General features: G+C 31.6%; 2 protein-coding genes across 5 annotated transcripts in view; both read right to left on the bottom strand.

Annotated features, from left to right (window-relative positions):
• Window positions 1-19068, bottom strand: part of LOC142337555 (uncharacterized) — a 288613-nt gene that overhangs the window by 140199 nt on the left and 129346 nt on the right. The gene's annotated exons all lie outside the window — the stretch shown is intronic.
• The window catches only part of LOC142338344 (uncharacterized), a 123069-nt gene that overhangs the window by 60748 nt on the left and 43253 nt on the right, over window positions 1-19068 (bottom strand). The window contains exon 1 of one of the 4 annotated variants that reach the window (XM_075388052.1): window positions 15963-16076. The exons of the other annotated variants lie outside the window; for them this stretch is intronic. The gene's annotated coding sequence lies outside the window, so the exon portion shown is untranslated. Of the gene's footprint in view, window positions 1-15962; window positions 16077-19068 lie in introns of those variants that run through there. 4 annotated transcript variants of the gene reach the window in all.

Consider the following 19068-nt stretch of genomic DNA (forward strand, 5'->3'; position numbering starts at 1 on the left):
AAGTGTCGTTCAGGCATTGAAATTTATTACACTGGCAGTTTATTCAACTGCTATTATCGCAACAGGAGTTGAATAAATTCTAGAAAAATACAGACAGAGAAATTACAGCTACAAGTTTTCCTTAGGAAAATGTAAGAAGTTGTGTCCAATGTGAAATTTGTTCAAAATCATCATGAATCTGTCACTCCAAACAAGTGTATAGATTGTCGTATCTATTCTGTTTCCCCCCAGCTTAGTGAGCATAAATTTTTTTTGACCCCCAGGCGCACGTGCTATTTTCTTACGTAGTAACGTGCTATATAACAACATATAATTTGTAACTGGGGGGTCATAAAAAACATTGGGGGGGAACAGAATAGATCCGGATTGTCTCATGATCTAGGTCGACAAGTCTCAGGTGGTAAAAACCAACAAGGTCTGAGTTGTCCCCGTGATTACTCCTGCAACGTAGTAGTGGATAAAACGGGGGCTCCAGCCGCCAGCCCAATTTGCCGCATTCCCCCTAACAAATTTGAGGAAAATGGGCCAAATCGATCTGTCGACTGTAACCCCCGTTTTATCCACTGCTATATTCACAATCAAAAACAAAATTAATCAAAAGTAAACCCCAACCCGCATGATTGCGCACACCATGCGCATAGCACAGTTGCGCATAGTCTCCTGCACAGAAATATGCGGAAGCATTCGGACATGCGCTGATCTCTTAATTTTTTCAAAAATTTTGTTATAATTATATTTCTGGCTTATAATTTTACTAATAATAAGGCTTATAATATTAATAATGATATAGCCTATAATATTACTAATGATATGGCCTATCAGGGAACCTACTTCACAGATGAATTTAACATTCTATTCTAATAATTTATCTTTATCTACGCTTTTGACTTTTAATTTGCAAACCATAATATAATATTTCTAATACTCTGGCTCTTCTTTTATTTCTTTATTAATGCCCCCGGTCAGATCTATATCCTTATGAAAAATTTTTGTATAAATCCCTAATCCGCTAAAACTAATAATAGAAGAACTATATTCGCAATTAACCTTTCTTGAATTGCATTCTTTACATACTGATTTCTTTTTATCAAACGATGTTATTTGTTTTATAACCTTACATTTATTACAAACTTTATTTGTTAACTCAAATTCGATGTTGATATTATTATAACTATATGTGGGGCTAGGTTTAGGGCTAGGGCTAGGGATAGAACTAGAACTAGAACTAGAATTAGAATTAGAGCTAGAATTAGAATTAGAATTAGAGCTAGAACTAGAATTAGAATTGGAAATAGAACTAGAATTGGAAATAGAACTGGAATTGGAAAAAGAACTAGACTTAAAGCCAGAACTAGAACAGTTTGTTTTATGTGATTGGACTCCGTCCTTGGCATGTCAACCGGCTCCACTGATACAAAGTCCACTCAATGATTCATCCCCACATGCGCACTCACTAATTTTATCCTTATGTTCTATTTTGTAATGAAAATTTAAAGTGAAAGGAGTTCCACATTCATAATTACACTCTAAACATTCTATAACCATTATTAATAAATGGCCAATATTTCAGTTAAAAATCTGGTATTATCTCTTAACCAAGTAAACTTATTTAAATTTTCCTCATCCAACGTATTAAGAGTCTTATATACATATAATTTTTTATCTATATTCTGATCATTACTCAATCCGGCTTTATCCCCAACGAAAGTTATAATCTTCTCTATATTTTTCTTATTTTTATATGGATTATTTAAATCAAAACTGCTCTTTTTGTTTAAAGTACCATTCTTTTTATTCATATATTCATGGTGAAACACGGACGAAGTCCCATCTGTGAAGCAGCTACGCTGATCTACTTCGTAGCTGGTTTCCCGTCCTTTTAAGCAACTTTCTACTTCATCATCACCATGGTGTAACATTTGCGAAGCAGTTTCACTGATGGACGGAGTCCCATCACCAAAACCATAATTGAATAAATACATTGTTCTTTTAAATATATTAATTGTACCCGCTGCTACAGGTGCAGCTGTTTTGCTGTTGTATCAGGAGATATATAATTATATATCAAAATGCACGTACCCATAATTCCACACACAGAAGATACTATGCTTAAACCGTTAGCTTTAACTGATTCTTTTGTTAAAACATCATTCTGAATTTTAATACCTTTTGAAGTAGGAAGTTTATTAAAGTAGAACTGATACTTATCTGTATTATTTGTATTTCTATCTGTAGCATTATTCATTAGTGATTTCATATAATCTATAAGTTTTTTTTTCATCTCAACACCTTCTAATTTATGTTTTCAACTAAGGGCTATTAAGTCAAGGAAACCAACTTTCGAGTCATATATCATAGTTCTATTTCTATCATTATTAATAAAAGTTTTCTCTTTCTTATTATATTTAATCATACCATAACGAAGTTCATCAGACATTCCATCTGTTCAATTGTAGTAGTTACTATTTAACTCATTAATTATTTCATAGAAATTATGTTCACACTTATATTTTTCATTAAAATTTTTAAATGGATCCGCTCCATTATAAGTTGTTAAATAAATAGTATCACAACTCATTCTTGCTGTATTAATTATCTGGGCTGGTTTATGACACATTACAATCATTTCAATATTATGATGTCTTTCTTTGTAAAATAAAAAACCATATCCCCATTTAACTTATTACCCATATCATCAAGAACAATTACACTAATTTTGCAATAAGACATAATTTTTGATGTGATCTTTTTTATATCACACATATTAAATTCGATATAGGGCTTGCCAGGTTCTGGATTGATCCAATCTCATTTATCTTTACCTACTATGATCATATTTTTGTTATCTGTGATGCAGACAACAAAAATACTGATCTTGATCTAAGTTATACTGATCTTGATCTAACTATAACTTCATGTATTGCCTAACAAAATAAGTCTTCCCTGTACCAGTACCACCACAAACAATAGTATGTAATGGTGACTTTTCATATTCAAATCTCACTAAACTTCTCTTTATTAACCTACCAAAGCTTTCTTCTAGTTTTGTATATTTACTCCGTATTGAATGATATACTATATAACAAAACATAAATTTGAAAATAAATACTGTAACTGCACAACCCGTCTCCATTTTTTATCATTTAAAATGCTTATCCTATCATTTGAGGAATTCAATAACAAGTTTGGTATTGATAATAAAGCTATGAAAAATATCAGAATAGAAGATATAGATAAAGATATATGTCTAATTACAATTGAGATAGTAATGAGAGGTCAGAAATCAGATAGCATCCGTGAAACTGCTTCGCCGATCAAGAACCCCAACTTCAACATTATTGTAAATCTATATCCAATTGATGGTACTCATTGGGTTTTAGTTAAAAGAAGAGAATGTGGTCCTGTGTGTTACTTTGATAGTTTTGGTGTTGAAACCCCACCATTATTTCTAGAAGAGTATGTTAATCTAGACTCTAATGAGAGAATACAACAATAGGATGAATCTTATTGTGGGACTTATTGTTTATATATGATCTATCTAATTGATAAAGGATTTAGAATAAAGGGTGCTCTTTTTAATCTAATTAATCAAGTTAAATGCCCTGGGATGTATGATGAGTGTTTGTGTTTGGGTTGTAAAGTTAAAGATGGTGCTAATCATGGAACGGACGGAGCCCGTGGAATGCCTACCTGCTTGGAGGACAAAAGGCAAAACCCTTTCGTAGATGCCAATAATAATTATGAGATTGTCTATCATAGAGGTAGTTACAATAACGGTGAAACATGGCTGAAGCCCAATCCACCGAGTGGCATCACCAACAATATCTCTATCGCTGAAATCGCTTCGCGGATCAGAGAAACTGCTTCGCAGATGGCAGGGCATGACCAAAGTTCTATCGGTGTACGTCGATTGCAGATTAATCTTAATGATAGTCCTCAATCATGGTTAGATTGTGATAATATTATTGTCAATGCCTCATTCCCAGAAAGCATCAGATGTAAAATATCTGGTCCTAGTGAATGTGGAAAAACGTTCTTATTAAAGAATCTATTTATAAGTAGTATACATTTTGACAGGCTATATACATAATTGGTCACACTGGTAATCAATATGATGATTTAAAGTATGAAAACGTCGTGTTTATTAAAGAAATAAAAAAGCTACCCCACCAAATAAACCAGCTGAAAACTTAAAGAACCTCATGATATTTGATGATGTTGGACCTAAATAACCAATTATTAAAGAATACTTTTGTAGAGGTTAACATAATAATAGTAATATCTCAATCAAAATCTATTCTTTTTGGATAGACGTGGCGTTAGAGAGAATTCTAATCTATTTCTTCTATTTGAACAAAGAGGTAATGTACTTCATCCAATTTATAAAGACTTCTTTAATGATATTGAACTTGATTATAAAGATTTTGCTATTATAACTACCAAGGTACGGAAAGAACCTTATAACTATCTTGTTCTTGATGTATCTAAAAATAGAAATATTAATGGTAAACTAAGAATTAATTGGGATAGAAAAGTTTTTTAGTTTAATTATTTATGATTAAGTCTATATCTAAGTCTTAGTATAAGTATAACTATAAGTCTATAAGTAAGTTTAAGTATAAGTTTAAGTCTAAGTATAAGTCTATGACTATGACTAAGTCTAAGTCTATAAGTAAGAATAAGTATAGGTCTAAGTCTAAGTCTATATTTATGAATATTACTAAATCTATATCAAATGTAAAGTAGAACTCAACACAACAGCACTGCAATTAATTGGTCTTCTGTGCTCATCTTTAATACGAAATTCAATATATTCTAATCTATCCTTTGTTACATTTTGATATAAGATATTAGTTGGTATAATATTTATCAAGTAACCTGGTGGTTCTGTTAGAGTAAAAGTGTATAGTACGTCTATGTTATTACCATTATCCTTAACACCAGATATAAAGTTACAGTGGATGTTAATGGTACTAAAACCAAATAAAATCAATAATCTTTCGAGATGTATATTTACCTTGTTTATAAACTATTTTTCTAAATCCTAGTGATGGGGCTATTGAGTGTTCTATATCAAATTTAAGTGAACCCTGTTTTATTTCCATTATACATTTCATTGTATTCTTATCAAGTTCGTTTAAAACATTGCCATTAGTTTCTTCTTTCATTAGTTCTGCTATTTGGATTAATTCAAATGCACCTGGTGTAACAGCTAAAATATTTTCTGCATATAAAAATTGATTATTCCTTCTATTCACATTAAACACTGAGTTATAGACCGATAATTTAATTAAACTTTGTTGTATTAAGTATAGGTTCAGTAAAGTTACACTTTTCTATTGGCTTTGTCATTCTAAAGTTAAGTGTCTTTTCTTCTTTAGTTGTAGTTAGAGTTTCATGTATCTTTTGTAGTTCCCATAAGACTAAGTTATCGGAGAAGCCGCTTCGTGGATCTGTCAGTTTTTAACTCATAAAAATAGACATTAATTTCGATGCAAGTTATGGTTGTAATAATGGTTTAATGGTTTACACAAAAGTAAGACTATAAAATATAATACAAATAATCTAGCAACAATGAATACGGTTAATACTAATAATAATATCATTCTCAATAGAGAAGAGATTCATTAAAATATTCACAGATTCGTATCTAGAGGTAGAGTCTGTTGTATCAGATAATGCTGGTGGTGTATTTGCTAATAATGCGTATATCAGATTAGTTAATTATGGTATGATGGCATTATTTAGTTCAGTTGAGCATGAAACGAGTGGTGTTAGACTAATGAATATATAGATCATAGTCATCCTAATCTACTGATGTATAATTTATTAACTGGTATTGATGATGAATATGAGAGTGGTTTTGTTAGAAATCAAGGTAAAAGAGATAGTCAGTTCAAAGGTAATCATATTGCTGCAGAACGAGGTCATATTTATATGATGGTTATGATGAGTGCTCTATTTGGGTTTGTGAATGATTTAGAAAAAAATATATATGGGTTAGGTTTTAAACTAAATATAAAAAGAAAAAATAATGACAGAGCTCTATTTAGAGTTAATACTGGTGCTGATGCAGTAGCTAATGATGGTAATACAGAAATTAGAGATATATCGTGGTGTGTACATAGTTTTGATCTTTGTAATGATAATAGAATCATTGTACGGAAAGGATTAAATAAAAAGAATAATTTTGATTTTAGTTTTTATGAAAGAAAAACATTCTATAAGAATGTTCCCCATGCTACTAACTTCTTATTTGATCTTGGTATGGGAATACCATAATATATAAAAATGGTTTTGAAAATAATAATGTTAATGAACAAAATCATGATGCAAGTACATTTGACATAATGAATGTTATTGACTGTTTTTGTAAGATTGACAGTGAATTTTACCATGAGGATAGAATGAATATTAATTATGGTACTAATAATTATAATGAGGCTTTTAAAGAGATTGTTTATTTTAATAAAGATTATGATGGATTACCTCATAATATTAAACCATATTTAAATCATAGAACATTCAAAATTAGTTATAGAATATATGCATTTGATACTAGATATCAAAATGATCATATAGGCCCACAACCAATTCAACTTAATTTTAAATTTAGTGTTGCAATTGCAGATGTTATATGTCATGCATTAGTATTAACTATAAAGGTTATAGAGGTTATTGGTGTGAATAGTGATGGTAATAAGCTCGTTGATGTAACCTCGTAGAGATTAATTGGCAAAGCCACTTCGTGGTTCAGTGAAGCTGCTTCGCAGATGGCCAAAAGCGTATTATATCATAGTTTTAGTTAATGTTATAGTCATTGTTATAGTTCTAGCTCTAGTCAATGTTATAGACATTGTTATAATCTTAGTTATAGTCATAGCTCTAAACTATTTCCTACTAGTCTTAACAAAACCTTTAGCATAAATAATATCTAATTTCTTTACTCTCTATAGATAGGACTCCGTCCATCGGGAACCGGCTTCACCGATTCTATGTCATAGACCTTTTGCTTCAAGCTTAGTCTGGGGTTTGGGTTTAGGCTTAGGTAGTGGTTGAAGAACCAAGGGCGAAGCCTCTTTGGCTTTAGGTTTAACAACAAAAGGATTATGATTTTTTACTCCCATTATTTTTTATATATAGAAATATGAGTAACTTTAATAAGTTTAAAACTAATTCATATTGTGTTGGTGGTAGACATTGTAGTGGTACTAATAATATTCGAGGGGTTGTCACAGCTAAAGGAACTAATATGCTAATAAGTTAATGACTGTCAGTGATGCAACAATAGAAGCAGAGGGATTGAAAGATTTCTTGAAAAGTTTTGGTAAAGCAACAGCTAACTTTGGAAAGAAAGTTGCTAACAATCCAGTAAGAGCATTAGAATTAGCAAGTAAAATAGGAAGTGCAGCTGCAAGAAGAAGCCCAAGAGCTGCTTTATCAGCCACAGCCGATTTTATTAAATTTGCAACTACTGGCGAAGGTATAAAAGCAGTACAGAGAGGAAGAAGGTTATATTTATGTACAAAGAAAAGATAATTAATTATATAAGAGTTTAAATATTACAGTTTAAATATAACTATATTGGAGTTTAAATATAACTATAACTATGATTATAGCTATGGGTTTAAATATGACTAGATATATCTAATGGTAGATATTAATACTAATAATATTATTACAAAACATGCTATTATAACTAAACACTAATAACTTTAGTTTAAAAAATTACTGAATTTACTTTTCTTATCCCTCTTATATTCTTCATTTACCTTAACTAATTCATTATACTCATCATTGTTTTTTTTATCATTCATTGATTTAGTATATAGTTTATTAAACTTGTCACTAAACTGTTTACTTAAAATATAGGTTTGTGAATTTTTTATAATTTTGTTTCTTATTTCAGTATTAATTGTTTTTGATAATGAACCACAAACAGTTGCTGTACCAAAAGCTGTAGGTATAGAATCAGGCAAGCCTATACCCGTTATTGCAACTGATGTTGATGTTGCAGTTGTTGCTATTGATGATAATAGTGTTTCTGTTATCTCAGCTACGTTAAAATAATTTTTGTATCTACTTGACTTCTTATTATAGTTATTAGTTATTAGTTCATATTAAATTCTAATATCATTTATAATAGTAATATTATTATTAAATTTATTAATAGCCATGATTTTAACATTGATGTACTGTTCTGAGAAGGAGGTGATCCGCGAAGCTGCTTCGCTGATATTGGGATAAAATAAGGGTGCACTGGGTTTAATTTCTTCCATTTTAATTAACTAAAATAACTCTCAGTCTCTTTCATTATATCTTCCTGATTACAATCTCAATACATCTCTAGTCTTGCTTGTTCTCTGTTGTTTACTAGAGTACTTTCTAATAATATAGCTAATATATATTGTACTATTGTCTTTTTATTCTTTATAAGGGCTTCATCAACGGCAGAATTACAGAATTAGTCTTTTTATTAACTTCTCTCAATTCTTTTAGACCATTAGTGAACATATCATCTAGGTGAATGTTAGTACTATTCTGATTAAACTTATTATTATCAATCTCCAATTTTAATTGATTATACTTGGAGATGGTATCACGAGCAACTTTATTACACAAGTTAAGAGTATTTGTAACTTCATTTGCCGATTTAATAAACTCATTAATTAGTTCTTCATTTACTTATATTTTGTTTAGTTGTAAATTTTTAGTTGTAACTTTATCAAAGTCAGCCTTTAGTTCAGTTACATGTTTACTTAAAATGTCTATTTTAATAGAAGAAGATAATAAGTTATTGTCACAGTACTCTTTATTAACAACATCTTTTTCATCTATTGAGGATGTAAATTTGTAATTTTATAAGTATCTTTCGTGTCAATGTTATCTTTACCTTCTAAGAATAATTGACGAGCCTTATTTGTTGTTAGAATATTGGTTATTGCTGATCCGAGAAGCAAGTTCCCCGATTATTGTTTAGTCTGATTGAATCTTTTTCTTGTCATCTTTGTATTTGTTTACAGAAAGATTTATCTAATTTGTAGCTGACCGGAGGTCTGTCGGGGAAACCCCAAATATGCTGACATTTAATGATTCCAAAACTTTATTGTTAGATTCAAAATCAAACTCGGATTTTAATAGTTCCTGTTCATAGTATTTACCTCCTATTATCTTTCCATTCATATCTTCTATCTTATATGTTGGCGGTTGTTTTTTTAAAACTTCATTAACCCTTAACAATTCTCTATTCCAGTTAGAAGTGTATCTTTTAGAGAAATTGTTGCGTTTGTCAGCATTCCGGATATAATCGCCGACTTTAAATTTTGGTTTAATCTTAGTAGAAGTTGATATAATATATCTAACTTTATCAAGATTATTAGAAGCATCAACAGGTGTCATATTAATCGTTGAATGAACGTTATTATTATATTTTACAACAGTATCATTTAATATATTTACCCAATTACCATCACCATCATTGAATAATGGTTTTTTTAATAATGTGTGATAATGTTCTTTTAAATCTCTTTATGAATACGGCCTTTAAATCATTATAAGTAGATTATAATTCGCTTTCATATTCTTTAAGTAAAGATTTATTTGTTTTAGTGTAAAACTCACTATCTCTATCTACCATAACTTTTCTGGTTTTCATCCATCTGATAGGATTATTTTAAAAGCATTAGTTATAGATAAACCAGATTTATTCTTCAATGGAATAATCCATACTTATTTTGTGAATATATTTATAACTGTTAATATAAACTAATAAATGTTATTGTATTTACTTAGATATGACTTATCAGTTAAGTCGGCTGACCACGTTTCATCTTTATATAATGGTATTATTTTTTCTCATCTAAACTTTGTTATTTGAGGACTGAATACTTCTCTAGCTAGTAGTTGTTGTTTTTCCACCATTATTTTTGTTTACCATAATTAAAAACAAACTTGTCTAGTTGTTCTTGATTAATAATATTCATAGATAATAGTTGTTTAGATATATTTAACATTTCATCATATAATCCATCATGCCCGGCTTTTCTTTATAGTATAAGTAGTTCTAATTTTTCTATTAAGTTGATGGGATTGGCTTTGCTAAGACCACTAGCTACTATTTGTTTATCAGCCTCGTAATCAGTTTCTTCCTCTTCCTCTTCTACCACCCCTTGTTCATAATCACAAGTATCACGTCGATTTATTTCATCCTGACTTGAAGTTGGTCTTGATATAACCTGAGAAGTGGGTTCACCGATACTAGCCAACATTTTTCTTATAAGATTTAATATATTCTTAGTATCTCCTCTTTGTTTATAACCAATATCCTTAATAAAAAGTTTTATGTTGTTTTCATCACCTTCTGTATCTCTTTCGGTTTTATCTTTATTAGTAATAAACATAAGGAAGCCCTTAGAAAAATCATAGAATTTAACTTTCATTTTAATGCCCTCAGGTACCAGAGATACATCTATACCATTTATTTTAAATTTGTTCGAATTTGGATCTACTGATAATAATTCGAATTGTTTATTTGCTTGTTTACCCATCAGTAGCAAAATATCAATCATATCATTGTCTATAGAAAATGTTTTGCCTCTATCATCTTTTAATGTAACAGCTCGATCGTCAAGAAAGCTGCTTTTTTTGTTGCGAGTCTAAAGCTTTTAAAAGTCTTGTGTTAATATCGAGTTCTACTAAAATTTTGTTTTGAAGAGTTTGCATTGCTTCACTATTGGCTAGTAATGCTTCACCATGGGCCCGCCATGCTTCGTCATTAGTATTTAAAGTTTTAGTTAAAGGATCAAACAACACTTCTGTGTCACCATAATATTCTTGTTGTCTTAATTTATCTTCTAATCTATTTCTTCTGTTTTGTTTTGCTAGATTAATTAATTCTATAAGTTTATCTAGCTTAGTCATTTTTTTAGCTCATTATAAAGTTCAATTGCAGCTTTAATTGACTATCTATCATCAATAATGGTTAGTTCTAGAATATTATTAGTTAGTTGGTCTTTGTCTAAAGCTGACGATGCAACATTATTTTTTTTTACTAGATCTCTTTTGAATAGATATAGATTCTCATCATGAGGAGAACTTTTAATATTATTTACATGAAATCTTTTATTATCCAATCTGTTTAGACTAATCTTACTTGTTTTTGCTGTTGTCATGTTATCACCAACTTTCTGTATTCTACATTCATCTACTGTTCTCTGCGCGTTTTACATTAATGCATTATAATACTCTTCATGTTTAACATTCTTACAATTCTTTATTCCTTTCTCATTAGTTTTATTTGGGTAATCTTTGAAGCTGTATGTCTTTGCTGACAGGGCTAATATAAACTCTTTTATTATTCTACTTCCCAATTCATGTTCAAATTTGCCAGGGACTTTATTATTAGTTTTGACTGGTGGATCTAAATTACTTAAGTCTATGTGTTCATCAGGGACCTTAATCACTAAAGTTTAATACGAAACAACCAGTATCTATATAATGGAGCTGTAAGTTTTTGAGAGATGGTTGAAGAATATTATAGAATAAATCAAACATGTGTAATTACTTAATTCTAATAGACTTACACCAGCATATATTGGAGAGTCATATTCTATCTTTTTCTCTATATATTCAATTTGGCTATCATTCTTATATCTAGTTATATTCTTAAATGTTGGTTTACTTATACTTTTCGTTATCTTTTCTTCATCGTGTAAGAACTTACATCGAAGGAAGGGTAGAGGATGCATGCAAATTCTATCATATAGAGAGCTGTTCATTATTTTCCTTACATCCTTTTCCGCTTCAGTTTTAGCTGTTGCTCTTTTATTATTATTGTTCTGAATATACTCTCTACATATGCGATCTTGTATAAATTTAATTACTCTATGAATTTTAGTTACTTTTACACCCATCTTAACATAAAACTTTAACATCCCATATTGACCCATATATTCTGTTTTGTTGTTTTGATCTGAGATTAATTTCACTGTTCACGCGCTGCCTGTCTCTCTTTCTCTGTAGCCAAATTCATTATCATTTATCTTATTTTATTAGGCATTAATGCTAGTTGCTCTGTTCTATCTTTACAACTATTAGTATAATTAATATCACAAACTATATAGTAACCACGATCACTATCATCAGAAGCATTTAATATATAATCTAGAGGTGTATTAGTGTACTCAAAGCCCATATAGGGTAGCGTTTGCATCATTGCCTAACCGTATATGTTGTTTGCATCAATGTACCAGATGGACCTTAGGTCATGCTTCTGATTGACCTTTTACTATGATTAACATATCTATCACCCATTATACCACATATACCCCTCTCTTTGCTTCAACAAAATCATCTACCATTTGTTTATCTTGTAATTTATCTAATCTAACACCAATTGACCTTAACCAGCAATCAAAACTATAACCCGGGAGACTTACATAGTGTAGAGGATTGAGACCGAATTCCTTCATACTTATATTAACATACTCTTTCATGCCGTAGACTAATATTTCCACATCATTCTGTATATACTCTATAGTTAGAATTTTACCAGTTTTATGACTGTTGTCTTTATTAAAGATATCGACTTCTTCTTGTGTTGGTAATTTATTAGATAGTGAGGATTTGAAGTCTTCTATATTTAGATTTCCTATAACTTCTTGGTAGGAGTCTAAACCCAAGTGTTCATATGGATATAATGTTTTAGTATTACAGTGATATGTGATATATTTTTGCCATTTGATCTAGAGGCATAGCTAAGAAGTTATAACTATCTAAGAATTTAAGACAACCAATACTAAAAATCTTAGACTTACCAGCAGCTAGTGGTATGTTATCTACTTTTCTTTTATCATCATTGTGCTTAAAGAGTTCACTATATAGTAGATTGAAATCATAACCACTACCATTATGGGATATTATAGGAGTGAAGTTTTGTTGTTTGTATTTTAGATTACACATTTTACATGCTTGTCCTCTATATTTACCAGTTTCATGACAGCGATCTCTTACTTTATTAGTACATGTTTTGCCGCATATATGACAGGTGTTATTGGCTTCAAGATATAGTTCATCTTCTATATTAAATATCATCTTTTTATTACGCTTGAAATTATTCCTTGTTTCTATTTCTAATAGATCACTAGCAAATTTTTTGATACAGTCCAGACCGAAGTAGTATTTGAAATTACCTTGCCAGATGTAACCCACACTTATTGGTACGTGTTCAGCTATTACATATTTACAATTGTTAGTTGTGACATCAATGACGCAACATTCTATATCGGCGGTTATAATATTTTTTATGTTCCGACGTTTATGTTAACTTATAAAAAAAATGTTTTTTCTTAGGACAAACAATCTCTGTTTTGAATTCGTGTTTGTCATATTTAATTTGAGAATTAAACCAATATGTACATCTATCACAGTAATACAATTTGCAATGACTCTTATTCGGTCTTTCTATTAAGGTTTCTATGTTTTTAATTAAAGCGCAGTGGTTTCCCAAAATAAATATTCTGACATCTTTTCTATCTTTATTAAAATCATCCACTGGTTTAAACAATTCTACTTTGCCCTCACCACGAGGTGTGTATACGCAAATATTATTATTGTACAATTTCTGTATTCTTATTATATAAGCAAAATCGTCTTCATGTGGTTGTCTTGGTTCAATTATATCATTTACATATTTACTCTCACGTGTTGCATGGTCCATAGCGGGATATAGCCAAGCAGTAGTAGTTAGTTGTAAGCAGTTGTATTTGAAATTGCGTATATTTAATATTGATTTATAATTTTCGAGATCGGGGGCAAATCTATATAGCTACCAATAGATGCTTTTGGTGGTTCAATATTTATCTGAATACTTTTTAACCCAAGAAATTCAAAGTCATAGCCATAACCTCGTATATTTCCTTTTCAAAGATTAGCCATTGCGTGAAGTCTCCATTTTCATATATTGCGTTATTAATGATATAGTCAGTGTTGAAAAAATATTAGTAGTTTTAACTTCTTCTTTGGTTCTCTTCTTGTACTCATACTCGGCTGTGATCTTATATTTAAAACTCTTAACTTTACGAAAGTGGTAACAGTTTTTAATTTCTTCTAAAGAATTATTAATAGCTTTATCTATATCTTCAATGTAATTTCCAACTCTATCAGTAATATTAACTTCATTCATGTTCTGGCTAGAGTTTATATCAAAGTATTCTGTGTTTTCCAGATACTTACGATTATGACAATATGAGTGACTAGTTATGGCTATTTTATTTCTAAATTCTGCATGACATCCTTTACATTCATACTTAATTCCAGAGTAAATACTATCTTGGGTTTTAGTTTTAGGTTTAGTAATGGGTTTGGTTTTAATAATATCTTTAGTGTTATCTATATTCTTTTTCTGAGTCATACACCCTCTCCAGAGTTTCATCTTCCATTTCCTTTTTCGCACTAATTGGGTGTTCATCAATTAAATTGTGTTTGTAAATTGTTTACTTGTTTCAAAGGCCCAATCACAAATAGAACAAAAGTTTACGCTTTCTACTTCAGACATCTTTATTTCTTAAAGACAAAAATCCATTTTTGAAATTATACAAAGTAAAAATGTCTAAATCATTAAAATGTGTTAGTTGTAAAGATAAATCTTGAAGAAAGTGTTGTGATAAATGTTTAGATAGTTTATTTGAGTGTTATATCTGTAGAGGTTACTTTAAGAATAGACATTATATTAATCATATGAATATACATTATAATGATCCTAATCTATATATAACTTGTATTATGTTTAATGTAAATCAACAAATCAGCGGATTTAGATTTAAAAATTTAGTGTAGATTATGTATTTAGCTGCATAGATATAGATATAAACATACCAGAAACAAGTTCAGAGAATATGTCGAAAAATTTAACATAGAAGTTTAGAGTTAAGCTGCTCTTTTTGTTCAAGTTATCCACGAAGTGGCTTCACAGATTTCGCAAATTGGTTTTAAGTGCTTGTTACACTTAAAAACGCTAATCACTGTGCTTCTACCGATCTCAGTGTTTTTGACTGTATACCCATCCCAGAGTGTCCCATCTACAGTCTCACAGCAGGGGTCATCCTTTTTAAGAACTGTGATTTTGGTTTTCTTTTATCTCACTTAGTTTTATAGTAATTCATCAAATCGGGGTACGTTCACTGGAGTCAGTGAGGAAGGAAACCAAAACCTTCCCTTTGCTAAAGCAACTTAACTAGACTCAATGATTCAACCACTTCGCCAAGTGAGACAGAAAGTTTTAGGTTTAGATTGATTAAATATTGATTAGGGAACATATGAAAATTTTTTTTATCTAAAAATTTTTTCAATTTTTTTGTTCAAGTTTTTTCGCAAGTTGGCTTACGTGCTTTTTACACGGTCTACAGGGGCTACAGTTACCAGTACAATTTGGCTCATTTCCCCGAAATCGGCTAACATGAGGGGGATGAGACAAATTGGGCTGGTGGCTGTAACCCCCGTTTTATCCACTACTCAACGTGTCTTTGTTTTAGTGCAGTTAAAATTTCATCCAGTTTCAATCGGTTTTGCAAAGCAGCTCAATCCAGTCCAAAAAACAACGATTTGAGTGTTTAACTTGGCATCGAATGTATAAATCTTATTAAACACTCTGATCCTAATTTCGATTGAGATTAGCTATTGTAAAGAATCATGGATCATTTTCACGGATCATTTATGTCAATATGCACTAGGGCTTAAGGCTTTCAAAATATCCACAAAACTAGTGGCACGAAAGGAAAAGATCCACAATCACAAGATTAAGTTTGGCTTGGGAAAAGCGGAAGGGTCATATTAGAAAACGCGTCAGGTTTTTTGATTTTGTTTAAGGTCATTGTATAGCTAGAATGATCCACCAACTTGAGTTCTGTAATGTGGATAAAAGCAAAATATATTTCGTTTATTATATAAGATAAAACAAAGCTTACCTTGAGTGTGAAATGGAACTGAAAAATTACTATTGCAAACAATGACTATTAAATTTTCTATAAATATAAGAAAGAAAACGTTGTAGATGTTTAACTAATATGGCTCTATGTATATGTTAGAACTAAATCTTAGTCGACCGAAGGACTTAGTGCCCTGACACAAGGGCGCTTGTACCCGATTGCTGGACATGAAGCCCCAGGAGGACTAAGATTTTGTTCTAGCGTATTTAGAGAGCCAAAGGGTACGAAAGGTTCTCCAAATTAAAATTAAGAGTACAATTTTAAGACTAGTGAAAGAGTTTCTTAAACAGGAGTTGAAATAAACCAAAATTCTCCGTCTCTGATAGGAGAAATTCAGCCTTTTTGGTTCAAGTGCCAAAAATTGGATTTCTAATTAAGTCTAGATTTTTTGCCTTCTGTAAGTCAAGATTCAATCTTTCAAACTAAGTTCTCTACCTGGAAATTTAAAAGACCAATGAAATCGTACCCTGGTTCTCTAAACTTTGAAGATGTTATATTGACTTTATATTGTGACTTATGTACTAGTTCAAGTTTAATCTGTAGTGATACGTGAATAATCTTATCATTCATATATGGCTCTTAGGGTCGGATCTCAAATTCTGACAATCAACGTCTTATACAAAACCAATTGAATGTGCAAATTTATTAATGTATGGGGCTATGTTGAAACCCGACAAACACAATATGGAACGACGCCAATTTCTATGAATGATGCGCTAACTAAACTTTTCATACTAATGGGAAGGAAAAGGTGACACATCGTTTATTCACTTAATCTGTCGTAAGAAATGAGGATACATTCTGTTTCGGCCTCCAATGTTTTTATAGCCCTAATTAAAAGTTTTGGACCTATTCTGTCCCCCCCCCCCCCCCCCCCGCTTAGTGAGCATAAACTTTTTATGACCCCCCAGCGCACGTGCTATTTTCTTACATAGTAACGTGCTATATAACAACCTATAATTTGTAACTGGGGGGTCATAAAAAACACTGGGGGGGGGGGGGGGGAGGGGGGGGGGAACAGAATAGATCCAAAGTTTTGTGTTGTTATATAGCCCGTCACTATGTCAAAAATAGCACTCGGGGCGTAAAGGGTGTATAAGCCCAAAAAGCGGGGGGCCGAAACAGAATAGATAAAAAAACCAACGCTCACAAACTGAAACTCAAGAGTAAAAAAGTGAGGTGATAAGCGCAGAAGTAATAGTTACGCGACTCTGCTTGTAGTCACTGAGAACTATTGAAAAATAGTCGCATAGAGTAGCAAAACTATCAGATCTCAGTTTAATTATGCTGCTTCTATCATTGATATTTTTCAGATGAGAAAAAGTCAAATATAACCGTTACTCAATCGAGGGGAGGGCGGCAGCATGATAAGTGTTTCCCCTCTGTTTCTTTTTCAAAATGTCATACGGACTGGATATTTGTCATTAGAAAATTCATTATCGTATTTAGTTCTTAGTTAACTTTTCCCTCATTTTTCAAGGGCAGTAATTTAGTTCATTTGTCATTTGTCATTTGATTGTCATTTCACGTTTGTTCAGTTAGTAGACAGGAAACTGTCTGTTCGTACGTAAAAACAAACGCTGATTTCCTCTTTCGTGCGTGAATAAACCCACAATTTTTTTAACTTTCTCATAATCTAATTTTGTTTTATCTTTAGTCTCACTCATCTCATTTGCGCTCAAATAACTCAGTTGCAATTCAATTTAGTCAACTGCTTTTCAAAAGTAAGCTTTAGTAAAGCATAGCCTTTTGCGTAGCGAATGCTCAATTCCTAGATTGGAATTCAATTTCAAAATCTCAAGTCTGAGAACCGCACCGCAATTGCCCAAGTAAACTGATAGACACACAATTGTGGCTCAATCGGCTAGTAACACAGTCAATAGGCACAATATGGCGCAGTCAGTAGTTCAGTAGTTGTTTCTCGCAAGACCTCTCTTCATATCGGCGCTTTCTGGGAGAAGCCTACCATCAGACCAACCCTTTCGTGGGACAAATGGACGTAACAATGGAAATTGGCATTGTTGACAAAAGAGGGGATACAATTGGTAACATTGCTCAACGGACCACCCACAATGGTCGCATACCCACCCGGACCTCTGTATGAGGAACAACTGTAGAACTACACTCAGGCAACTGAACGTGATAGAAAACTCCGCAATTAACAACTAAGGGTTACGTGGCAAAACAGTCGTAAGAAAATTTACGAAATTGTTATTTTGTGTGGCAATAAACTCTGGGAGCATTGTGAACAGAAAGCCTCATATGATCTCTATCTATGTATTGGGACAGATTTCTTCATTGAAATAGAGCCGATGAAAAAATTTGGCGCGTGATGGAGGATTTTTCATAAAAATTAGAAATAAAGCTTATAACAGTTTCGTTTTCTTCCCTTCAAAACAACCAAAAAGAGAATATTTTGAAAGCTCTTATGGACGAATCATAGAAAAATCGGAAAATTGTATCTTGGGAGAGGAAGAAACAACATTAATTTGAGACATTTTCAACAATCTCAACATTCGGGACATTCAACAACTTTCGAGACAATCTGAACTTGTTGGATTATGATATACAAAAAAGAACTTCTTGAAAAGACGGTATCACCAAAAAAGACGGTGTCGCCAACTATGAAATTGCAATCGACATGGAGATGGGGGCTCAAAATTAACAAAAGATCAAGCCAAACCTGAACACCAACGTTCAATCAGTAAATATCGTTAACAACATCCAAGGACGCAATCGGAACACGAACTACCGGCAGTAACGAAAAGACTACAATCGCTATCCAACTGTCCCCTAAAACTACCAATACACTAATGTTGGTCAACGTTGGACTCATAATCATCGTCAATATAGCCCTGCAAAGGGTAAGAAATGTAATAACTGCGGAATTATGGAACATTTCGACCAAACCATTTTCAAACACAAAACCTCACAGGCTCAATTGTGACAACCTCAACAAACAATCATCAACCAGATTGACACAAACAGGACCAAAAATGATGACGAGGAATCTGTTATTTACATAACTAGTAATCAACAACTTTATGATCAAATCTGCGATTCCAACTTTTGCTATTGATTCTGA

The sequence above is a fragment of the Convolutriloba macropyga genome, chromosome 4 (genome assembly GCF_964194025.1).
Source record: "Convolutriloba macropyga chromosome 4, txConMacr16.3, whole genome shotgun sequence".
In the NCBI taxonomy this organism is placed as follows: Eukaryota; Metazoa; Xenacoelomorpha; order Acoela; family Convolutidae; genus Convolutriloba; species Convolutriloba macropyga.